At 40.0% G+C, this 9,568-nt stretch overlaps 1 pseudogene; it reads right to left on the reverse strand.

Moving 5' to 3' along the window:
- Positions 1-7,131: 7,131 nt before the first annotated feature.
- Positions 7,132-7,740, reverse strand: LOC148033621 (lipase-like; annotated as a pseudogene).
- Positions 7,741-9,568: the final 1,828 nt, after the last annotated feature.

The following is a 9,568-nucleotide window of genomic DNA, read 5'->3' on the forward strand; positions in this document are numbered from 1 at the left end:
TCAAGAGGACTTGTTAAGGGAAAACCATCCCTCAGAAGCTTCTCATACACTTTACACTTATATTGGATATATGTCAAATGTTTTGCATATTAGACATGGGAGCTTAACAACGTGGCATACACAAAATGGATCCACAAATGGACTTCAAGAAATTTGAGTAAATTTGCGAGCATGGAATCACATTAACTCCATCTTTCTAGGCTTTGCATGAGAGCGTATATGGCATGTACTTATAGTGTTTCCAAGATATAGCATATGCCTTGATGTAGATGCCTACAAATCATCTATTCATCTGTTCTCTACTGCTTGTTTCTCTTCTTTGAGGCCGAATATTAATTTTTTCACCTCTTTGTCTTGCTTGAAGAGAGATAGGAGATGAGCCCTTTTTTCTATCTTCAAGTGAAAGAAGGATGAAGAGGGGAGGCTCTCATTCACGTGGAGAGCAATGTGTTTTTTCCTTTCTTCTCTTCTTTTTCTTCTTCTTATTCCTAGTCTACTTCTTTTTCTTTCTTGAGGAATATTGATATTTTATCTTTTTTTTTTAACTTGAAGAAGGACGAGAAAAGCTCTTACTTTCTATTACTTGAAGACAATAAGAGAGGAGCTCTTTTCTTCCATCTCCACATTAAGGAGAGATAATTATTGTTGACTAGAGTATATGGAGCTTGAAAAATCTTTCTTCATACTAGTTGCTAGCCGTTCGAGGATATTTGACATGCTTATGGAATTCCCATTGTGGCATGTGTTACCTTATGAACCCTCGCAATGCGATTCAAATCCAGTCATCTTCTTGCTTCTGCTTATATCAGCTAACCGAAAGTGAGATCCAAATCTCCTCACTTCCTTGCTTGCTCAATAGACAAGGAAAGAGTATCCCTCGCAACAAAGGATACCATTGATCTCTCTAAGCCAAACAACTATTCCTTCGAGATGTTTCAATGCACTAGCTTCGTATGACTCCTTTCATTCAATCGGTCTGAGACATGACCCTTGTTATTGTTGTCATTAGTATATTGTCACGTCTAATCTAATTGAGCAACAGAGTAGTTCAGGAATTAAAAATTAAAACCTTTATCGATTTAGCAGCAAACGACAGCGACGAGGGTACCTGGCAAATTGTCTGTTTTTAGCAGTCTTTTGGCCATATTTCCGCCACTTGAAGCCATCGTCCAGAATATCCACCTCGCTCCTTGTTTCGATAGCAAGGCGAGGCAGGTGTCCTTCCTTTACCTTCTTTTTCTTCCTGCTCTCGACCAGTCTGGTCTTTTGTCCATCACCTTTCACCACACTGCATTACAAAATCCATACAAACATATGATCAGAAACCATACGATTTCTAGTTTAAACGTTTTTACAATACGATTAGTTATAAGCTTGCCTGCGCGAAAACTCCCTATTGGGATGATCAATGAGCAGCTGGTTTGGTTCTTTACACGACATGGGATCCGCGAAGGCATATCCAACATGACTATGCTCTTTGTTGTCATCCAGATATGTATTGAATTGATCAGTACTACTGCAATATGGCCTAACTAAATCAAATATGTGCTGTCGATCGGCAAACACTAAGTGAAATGACTGCATGCTCGTAAGCGTTTGATCACAACGATATGATCCTTCAGAATCTGTTAGATGGAGCTCACTTATTAGGGGCTGCTGTCGACTGTGATCATCAACGGCGGAGCCCTTCTGCTCCCACGTCGGGGTCATCTGAACGTCACGTGGGGTATGATCATCAGGATGATACTGAGACTGAATGCTATCCGCCTGCATGAAATAATCATAAGGCCATGGAATACGAGATAGATCGGTGCTGCATAAGGTTGGTGATGGGGCATCGACACCCGAGTCAATATTTATCAACCTATAATCTAGAATACATTGAGAGTACTGAGTTTCCTTCGGGAGATCTGAAATGCTATCAGGATGGCTACTTATCTGAGCGGCGTGATTATCATAGTTAATTTTCCCTGACTCAATGAGCTCATGAGAAAAGGAAGGTACTCTTGTCTCCCTCTCATCCGCTACATGGTGTGCACTTCTAGAAACCCTAGGAGGCCACGGCTCTTCCGGAAGATCTACAAGCCCGAATTCCAAATCAACGCCATTATATAGTCGCTCAAGAGCCACCGTATCTGACTTCAAATTCTCTTCAAGATCCACAAGTGAGACATGACAAACCAGATTCGTCCTCTGTAATGACAGTAATTATATTTAGTCATGACCCATACTCTATAGTTTCAGCGCGAAAAGAAATGAACAAGCGAATAAGAGGAAATTGACGGCGCATAGTATAATTAACAAACATAGAAAAAACGGAAGAAGTGATCGAATCAGAGAAACTCAACGACGCAGGAGACCTGAACTGCGGTGTAATCTTCCATGGGGTTACACAATCTGCTCAGGCTTCTTCTAGCTAGTCTAAGCACGTGTCTGGAATATGGGAGCCGTGGTGAGAGGAGGTCTATGTTGATCCGACTCTTGAGTCGGGTTCTTGTACTATGACATGAGAGTGTACGCTGCGAATTACACAGCCGCTAGAATGTTCAAGCAAAGGAAAAGCTTTGAACGATGGACAATGGAATTAAAGTCATGGTACCGTGCGCTTTTACGTGTCAAGCTGCAATTGGTCGAACTTGTATGGTGTTCAGAATGCTGAGACTCCGAGTCACCGCTGGTTTGGGGTTGTCTTTTGCTTTTTCTATGTGTTCATACCACGATTGTGGATTTGTAGAGCGAATGAAAATGACACGCAAAAGCTCGTGCATAAGCTTTTCTCGATTGGCTAAAGGCTCTACCTAGTAACTAGTTGCCCACCCCGGTAACCGGTTTCCACGGTGCATAGGGGGGTCTGTTTCAATGCATTGTGAAATTTCTAGAGAGGAGATAAAGTATCTAAGGTCTTAATTGGACATGATGCTGCCCAATGCCCAATATTTCATGTGGCAGCTATGTTTGTTGAAGTACCTTTCAATTATCTAGACTAGGTGTTCTATGCCTAGGCTTTCCCAACACTTGCTGTGGTATTAGTAATAGTTAGGGCATTTCACATTCTAATGCATGTCTCATACAGTAAGAGGGTTTATGGGTAGTTGAGTAACCAAAAAACCATCCATGAGAGACCCAAAAGCTTTTGTGTTATACATAAGTATTTGTGTATTCAAGAATATAATATGTTGTTTTGAGTAAGATTGTTCTAAAGTAATTATTGAAAAGATAGCTTCTCAGTTGAATATTAAAAGTTGATGTATGTTGCAAACATGTTAGGGTGAGATTATGCCATGCCCCCTGTAGATTTTGTTGTAATGTATAGTCTATCCACATTCCTTACAACACCTATATAATAAAAGGAATATTAGAAATAATTGTTTGTATTCATTATATTCTATGTGATAAAATATTTATCAAGAAATTGAGTAAGTATTAATCGGGTTGATGATATGCGAACCTTCAAGCATTGGTAATTAAGCAATTCAAAAAATTTCGATGAAATTGATATAAAGTAATAAAACGTGATATTGAGGGAGGGATGTATGAAGCCACAAACCACATGGATCTAGGGAAAGAAACAAGAGAAGAGATAGAATTAAGACTATGAAAAAAAATTGGTTGTAAGAAGCTTGGAAGATATGTATCACTGAGAGAACTATTAATAATACATTATCACACAGGCATGTAATTTTTGATATCTTTTTATCATTATACGATTATCGTCTCTCATCTCACTTGTGTAACTCAACTTTTATGGTTTCTCTCTCTTCTTTCCTAATATCTTTCTAGTTTTTCTCTCTCATCTCACTTGTGTAACTCATTCTCTCTCCTCTGATCTTCTTTATGTCACCTCTCAGCCCTCTCCCTCCTTGAGAAGTGGTATTAGAGCATTGGTCTTTGATCCATTTGTTTCAATCTTTTTTTGGATTTCTTTCATAGGCTCGCTACTTCCTAATTACTCAAGGACAGGGTGTCAATTTAAAAAATAGACAAGTGCAATACCTACGAGACTAAGGACAACTAGTTAGAGTGAACAGAAGTACTTGAAGACAAAGTTGGAGGTATCCTGGATAAAATGGCAGGTCGGGCATCCATAATAGGCTATTTTGGAGGTATAATGGTTAAAGATAGGGAGAGTAGAGTTAGTTTTAGTCAAAATTCTAGTTACTTTTCAAGGCAGGCTTTCTCTTTACTCTCTCTTTCAAGCTATTGGGAGAAGCTTTCATGGTGAATAGCAATAATCAATCCTTCCTCGTAACTACTGTTACTATCACTTCAGTCTTCTCTTTAGTCTTCAGCAGCTGCTTCTTCCATTTGTTTGAGCTCTTTTAAACTTAGATTCATCCTTTCCAAAAGTTAGAAAATTTTCCTAAAGTCACACAAACATTCTACAAAAACACTAGAGGAAGGAATCAGTAGAGAAGAGTTGCTGACTTTGCGCATATGGTAGCTAGAAAGAAGGCCTGAAGATGTTCAAGCAACTATTAAGAAGTTAAAAATAGCAAGACTAAAAACAAAAGAAGTTTTGATAGGCAACATCGACTTCGGCCAAGAGTTATCAAAGAAACTCACTGGGTGTTTGTCTATGATAGCAGCCTAGATAATCAATATAGTGCTTTTAGGAAGATAGTAAAGTGTTGGTTTGGCACGTATGTGGTAAAGGTCATTCCTGACAATGCCACATACTCATTGGCTAAATTGGATGGGACAAGCATGAAGATACCCATAGCTAGAAAAAAAATCAAGCTCTTCAAACAAAGAGAAAGTTCAACATATGAGTTAGAAGACTTGAATATAATTCAAGAACATGAAGACATAAAGGAAGAAGAAGAGGCAAAAGATGAAGACATTGACGTGGTAGAAGATACTTCTTCTAACATTGCAGATCCGTAAGACTTTGGCACATTCCAGAGGATGTGGGGGTTAGGAGGGGGTGGATGTCATGCCCCTATGTGCACATCATGCGAAAAACTCTAGAATGTGGCTTTCTTATAGATCTAGAGAGCCTATGCCATAGGCATTAGTGTTAGTGTCCATGGTTCAAAAATATTAGATTTTTAGACAAGTTTTAGTCAATTTTTGATAATTTAGATTTTTATTTGTAAAAATCCATAAAACTGTAGACAACTTCTAGATTAGGATAACACGTAAAAGAAAACGTATAGCTTTTAGCTATTTTGAAAGGATTTTATATAAAAAGAAAGATTAACGAAATCGCACGATGCTGTCGAAGGGTTTTCGAAAGCAAAGTAGCGATCACAGAGGTTCTTGAGAAATTCCAAGATAGAAGATCAATCTAGCGAGATCCAGCTATGCATGACAACCTGTCCGTTCTCTAGGCTCCCACATGTAGCATACATGTCAACAAGAGCACCTCCAACGAAAAGATCCAACTCCAAGCTACTTTCAAGAATATGATTATGAATAAACATCCATGATATAAGGCTGCTATGCTAGAGCATACTTTAAGGACAGTCACAAACAGATTTTTGTCTGCTTTTACACAAGACTCATACAACTGCCAATACAATCGCATAGCTTGCTCCTCTCGTCCAAACTGCACATGAGCTGAAATAATTACAGTCCATGTGAAGACATTTTGCTGTTGAATATGCCAAAATACATAAAGTGCTTCCAGCAAACTGTAAGCATGTCTTTCTTTTCTATACAACCCTGTATAAGGCAAAACATAATGCTAGAAGAGACATTATGCCCTTACTAGACCATGCAGTAGCCAAATTGCAATACATAAGAGAGTTGTCCTTCTTGTCAAAGTTTCCTGCATGTGTAGTGTCATCTTTTCTACAAGACACCGTGATTTTAGTCTGGTATGTTTAAACATTCCCCACCTAACCAGCCATGTAATTCTGCATTTTGACTTCTACATCCCTGAGAACGTTCCCTGCTTCTACATTTGTTACAGCAGTTTCTCTCAGTAGACATACAGTAGGCATGTAGTACACAATATACAACTGACAGAAAGCTTTTTGCAAAATGAATTTTTTCACTTCAACACAAAGGCTGTTGTTTCCTTCTACCACCTGCTTCAGCACCTTACCCATGTGCACACATGATTGCTCTCAAAGAGCTTACTGCCACTAAAGCTCCCCTTCTCTGCAGCCTACCTTGCATATGCTATCATCTTTTAGCTCAAATCTTCCTTGCTGTCCCTGCCTTAGATATGTTATCATTGTGTAGCCTGTCCAACTATCTCACCTTCTGTAGCGAAGGGTCACTTTTAACAGCTAGCCTTCTCTGCAATTCTGCAACATACCTTCGGTTCAATGTGGATTGATGCCTAGATGAGAATTTCAATCCTCTGACAGAGTAATACTGTCACCTGTCAAATAATCAGTCCCCTTCATCTCCGTCAAGTTTATTAGGTGAAAGTTCCAAGGAAGGAGCATCAGGATTCAGGTTTTGTCCCTTGAATGGAAGGATTTCATAACCACTGAACCAGTACTCGCAAAATTCAGAATTACACTGCACAAGACTCCACTACTCTGGAGAGAAATTTTCAACATCCCATCCTGGAGGGAGCTCTCTGGAATCCTGATCAGGCAAATGATCGTAATCTGTGGGCTCATGAAGCTCTGTGGAGAATTCCTCTGGATGCAGATCTGATAAGTTGTAGTCCCTTTCCGTTCATTGCTTTTTTCTCCTCCCCCCCCAAGGCAGCCTACAACACGCCTCCTTTTGACTTGAAAAGCGACTCCTCCCACAATAGCTATCTTGGGTAGATAGGTTTGGTGGTCATTAGAGCTCGGACAAAACATATTTGAACCGAAACAGCATGTTCTCCGCAACACTAGAAAATATTAAGGTCTTAATAGTTCTGATGAAGGTGAAGATGAAATGATTCCAGCAATTACACGAGTGTGTTTAGTTGGCAACTGATAGTAGTTGTTGTTGGTTAGGATAGTAGCAAAGATGGCACAAGGCATACTTTTCGAAATGGCTTAAGTATTATGTATGCAGCTTCCAAGTCCTGTCAGTCGTCGCTGACTTCCCACTTATTGCAATATGATGATGTTGAACAAAACATCCATGTTAATGCCCTGCTATTGATGTCTTTATCTCTAGCAACTCCTCTAGGCAATGCTTGAGCAATAGCCCTCCTGGAGTTGCAGTCCGTAATGATCACAAGCCTGTAGTGCACTCCTCCATAGGATGTCCTGTAACCATAATGTCCAATCCTTCCACTTCATCAAGTATAGACATAACTGCACCAACTACTCTTGTATGAAGGGTGGTATTATGGTAGGTTGTATAAAATCCACGATGTACCATTGCACCTGTAACTCTTGGATAATTCAGATCAAGTTGCTTAAAATCTAGATCCTCCATCCAGTTTTGAATACTATTCTCTTGTGCTCCACGGAATGCAATCATAATTGCATTCAAGTCTTCAACAAGCCCCACATAAGCCTGTAGGCAGTGTTCAACATCAACTATAAGCTCCACCAATCTTAAACCCTTGGTGTAGCCATCAAACCTAGAGCAATTCTAAGCAATGAGAGAATCTAAATCATTGACATACACCACAGAAGCGTACTCCACAAGTATTTGAGCAAGTGTATGGTTGTACTGAATGCCATCATCATAGTCATGAACCCTTGTAAGTTCCAATCCTCGTCCACCTAGAACAGCTGGCACTAGGCCTAGCAAAAAGAAGCAACACACAGCCTTCCATATGGTTGACCTAATGAGGCACTCCATGCATTTGAATTCATTGACAGAGTGATCGTTCCTTCTTTTCGCCCGGAAATGGCAAGCCAAGAAAATTCATAGAAGACATCGCATGCCCACCATTGTTGAAGGAGGATCTATCAAGTGCAACCCTAGCTGAAAGGAAAGGCAGTAGAAGACCCCTCTCTCTACTATACTGCCCACATAGAACAAAATGCAAACACAACGACTAAGTATGTACAAAGTAAAAAATGTCACACACATAACTTTTTGGTGGATTCCACACCTCGGATGCACAGCAGTACGACATCCACCCCCTCTGATCTTACGTATCCTCCGAATGGGCCAACTACCGATGATCATTGTCATCAAGATCCATGTATAGATCAATCTCTTCATTGTCTATTTCCGGTATATCAGCAAGATTATCTGTCATATCATTTGTCTCTTCTACTGGAGTTTTTTCTCGTTGCTCTTCTCTTGCAAATTCTTCGAATGCATAATCCTCATCATCTCTTTTCTTGAAAATCTTGATTCTTTTTCCTGCAATAGACACTCTAAGCACTGTCCCATCCAATTCTGTCAGCTCATATGTTGCATTATCAAAGACATGTCTGACTATGTACGACCCAAACCATCTTTTCACCATCTTCCGAAGTGCAGTATGCTGATTTTCAAGGCTGCTATCAAAGACTAATACCCAGTCTCCCTCTTCTATTGCTCTAGGCTGCAAGTGATGCCTGCTATCAAACCTGTCCTTATTTCTTAGTCTAGCAACCATCGACCTGTCAATAGCTAGCTGAATATCCTCTGGTCTTCTCTCCAACTACCAAATCCGAAGAGCTAAGAGCTCCTCTCTCATCAAATCCTCCTGCCAAGGTAAAATTGACCAAGTCAAAGCACAAGTCTCAGTAGGCATAACCAGTTTCTGACCATACATCAACTCTGCAGGCACATATCTTGTGGTAACACTGTGAGTCGTATGATCAACCCACAAAGCAAATGGTAGAAGTCTCGGTCATTTTCCAATCCATCCTCTGCATGCTTTGGCTAATGCTTTCACTATCAGAGCGGATGCCCTCTTTTACTCTTTCCATTTCACTCTGGATTGTATGCTATGGCTAGAGCCAACTTGATTCCTAGTTGAGAGAAAAACTCCCTAGCTTCATCTGCATCTAATTCACCGCGATCTGCAGTGATCTTACCCACATAGCCATACCTATAGAAAATTTCTTTCAATAAGAACTTACACACTGTACTAGTGGTTGTCATTCTCAAAGGTCTGCCCTCAACATGATTGGTAAGATCCTCTCTAGCCAATACAATATATCTCATCTGCCATAGACCCATCGACATAGTAAATAAGTCAACTACCCACTTATAATGAATGCATAGAGGATAGGTCGAATGAAGCTCATCTCGATGATGCACTACAGAATACATCTGACAGTCTCTGCAAGTCTCTACAGAGCGAGAAACATCTCTGTACATGCCTTTCCACCAATATTTTTCCTTGATTTTCTCATAAGTAGCCCACACTCCTCTATGACCAGCCCAAGGACTCTCATGAGACTCTCTCATCACCTGTAATAACTGGGTCTCTTTATCGCAGACAACCCGTAAGGATAATCCACCTCTTTTCTTCGGGTGCTTCCAAAGAAATCCTTCCTTGAGAAAATAACCATAGGCTTTCCTTCTGATCTTCTTGAACTCTTCATCTATCCATTCATCTCTTTTTCTTAGTGTACTAAGGTACTTGCCAATATAACCAATCTCCAACATAGAGTTCTTCTATGAAAGCCACAATATCATAGACATGGCAAACATGATCAACCATAGTGGCTGAAATTTTTGCATCATCCTCTTCTGCAAGTAGTGTCTCCTCATC

Source organism: Lygodium microphyllum, chromosome 7, assembly GCF_053477565.2.
Source record: "Lygodium microphyllum isolate KBCC chromosome 7, Lygodium_microphyllum_v1.1.10, whole genome shotgun sequence".
Classification (NCBI taxonomy): Eukaryota; Viridiplantae; Streptophyta; class Polypodiopsida; order Schizaeales; family Lygodiaceae; genus Lygodium; species Lygodium microphyllum.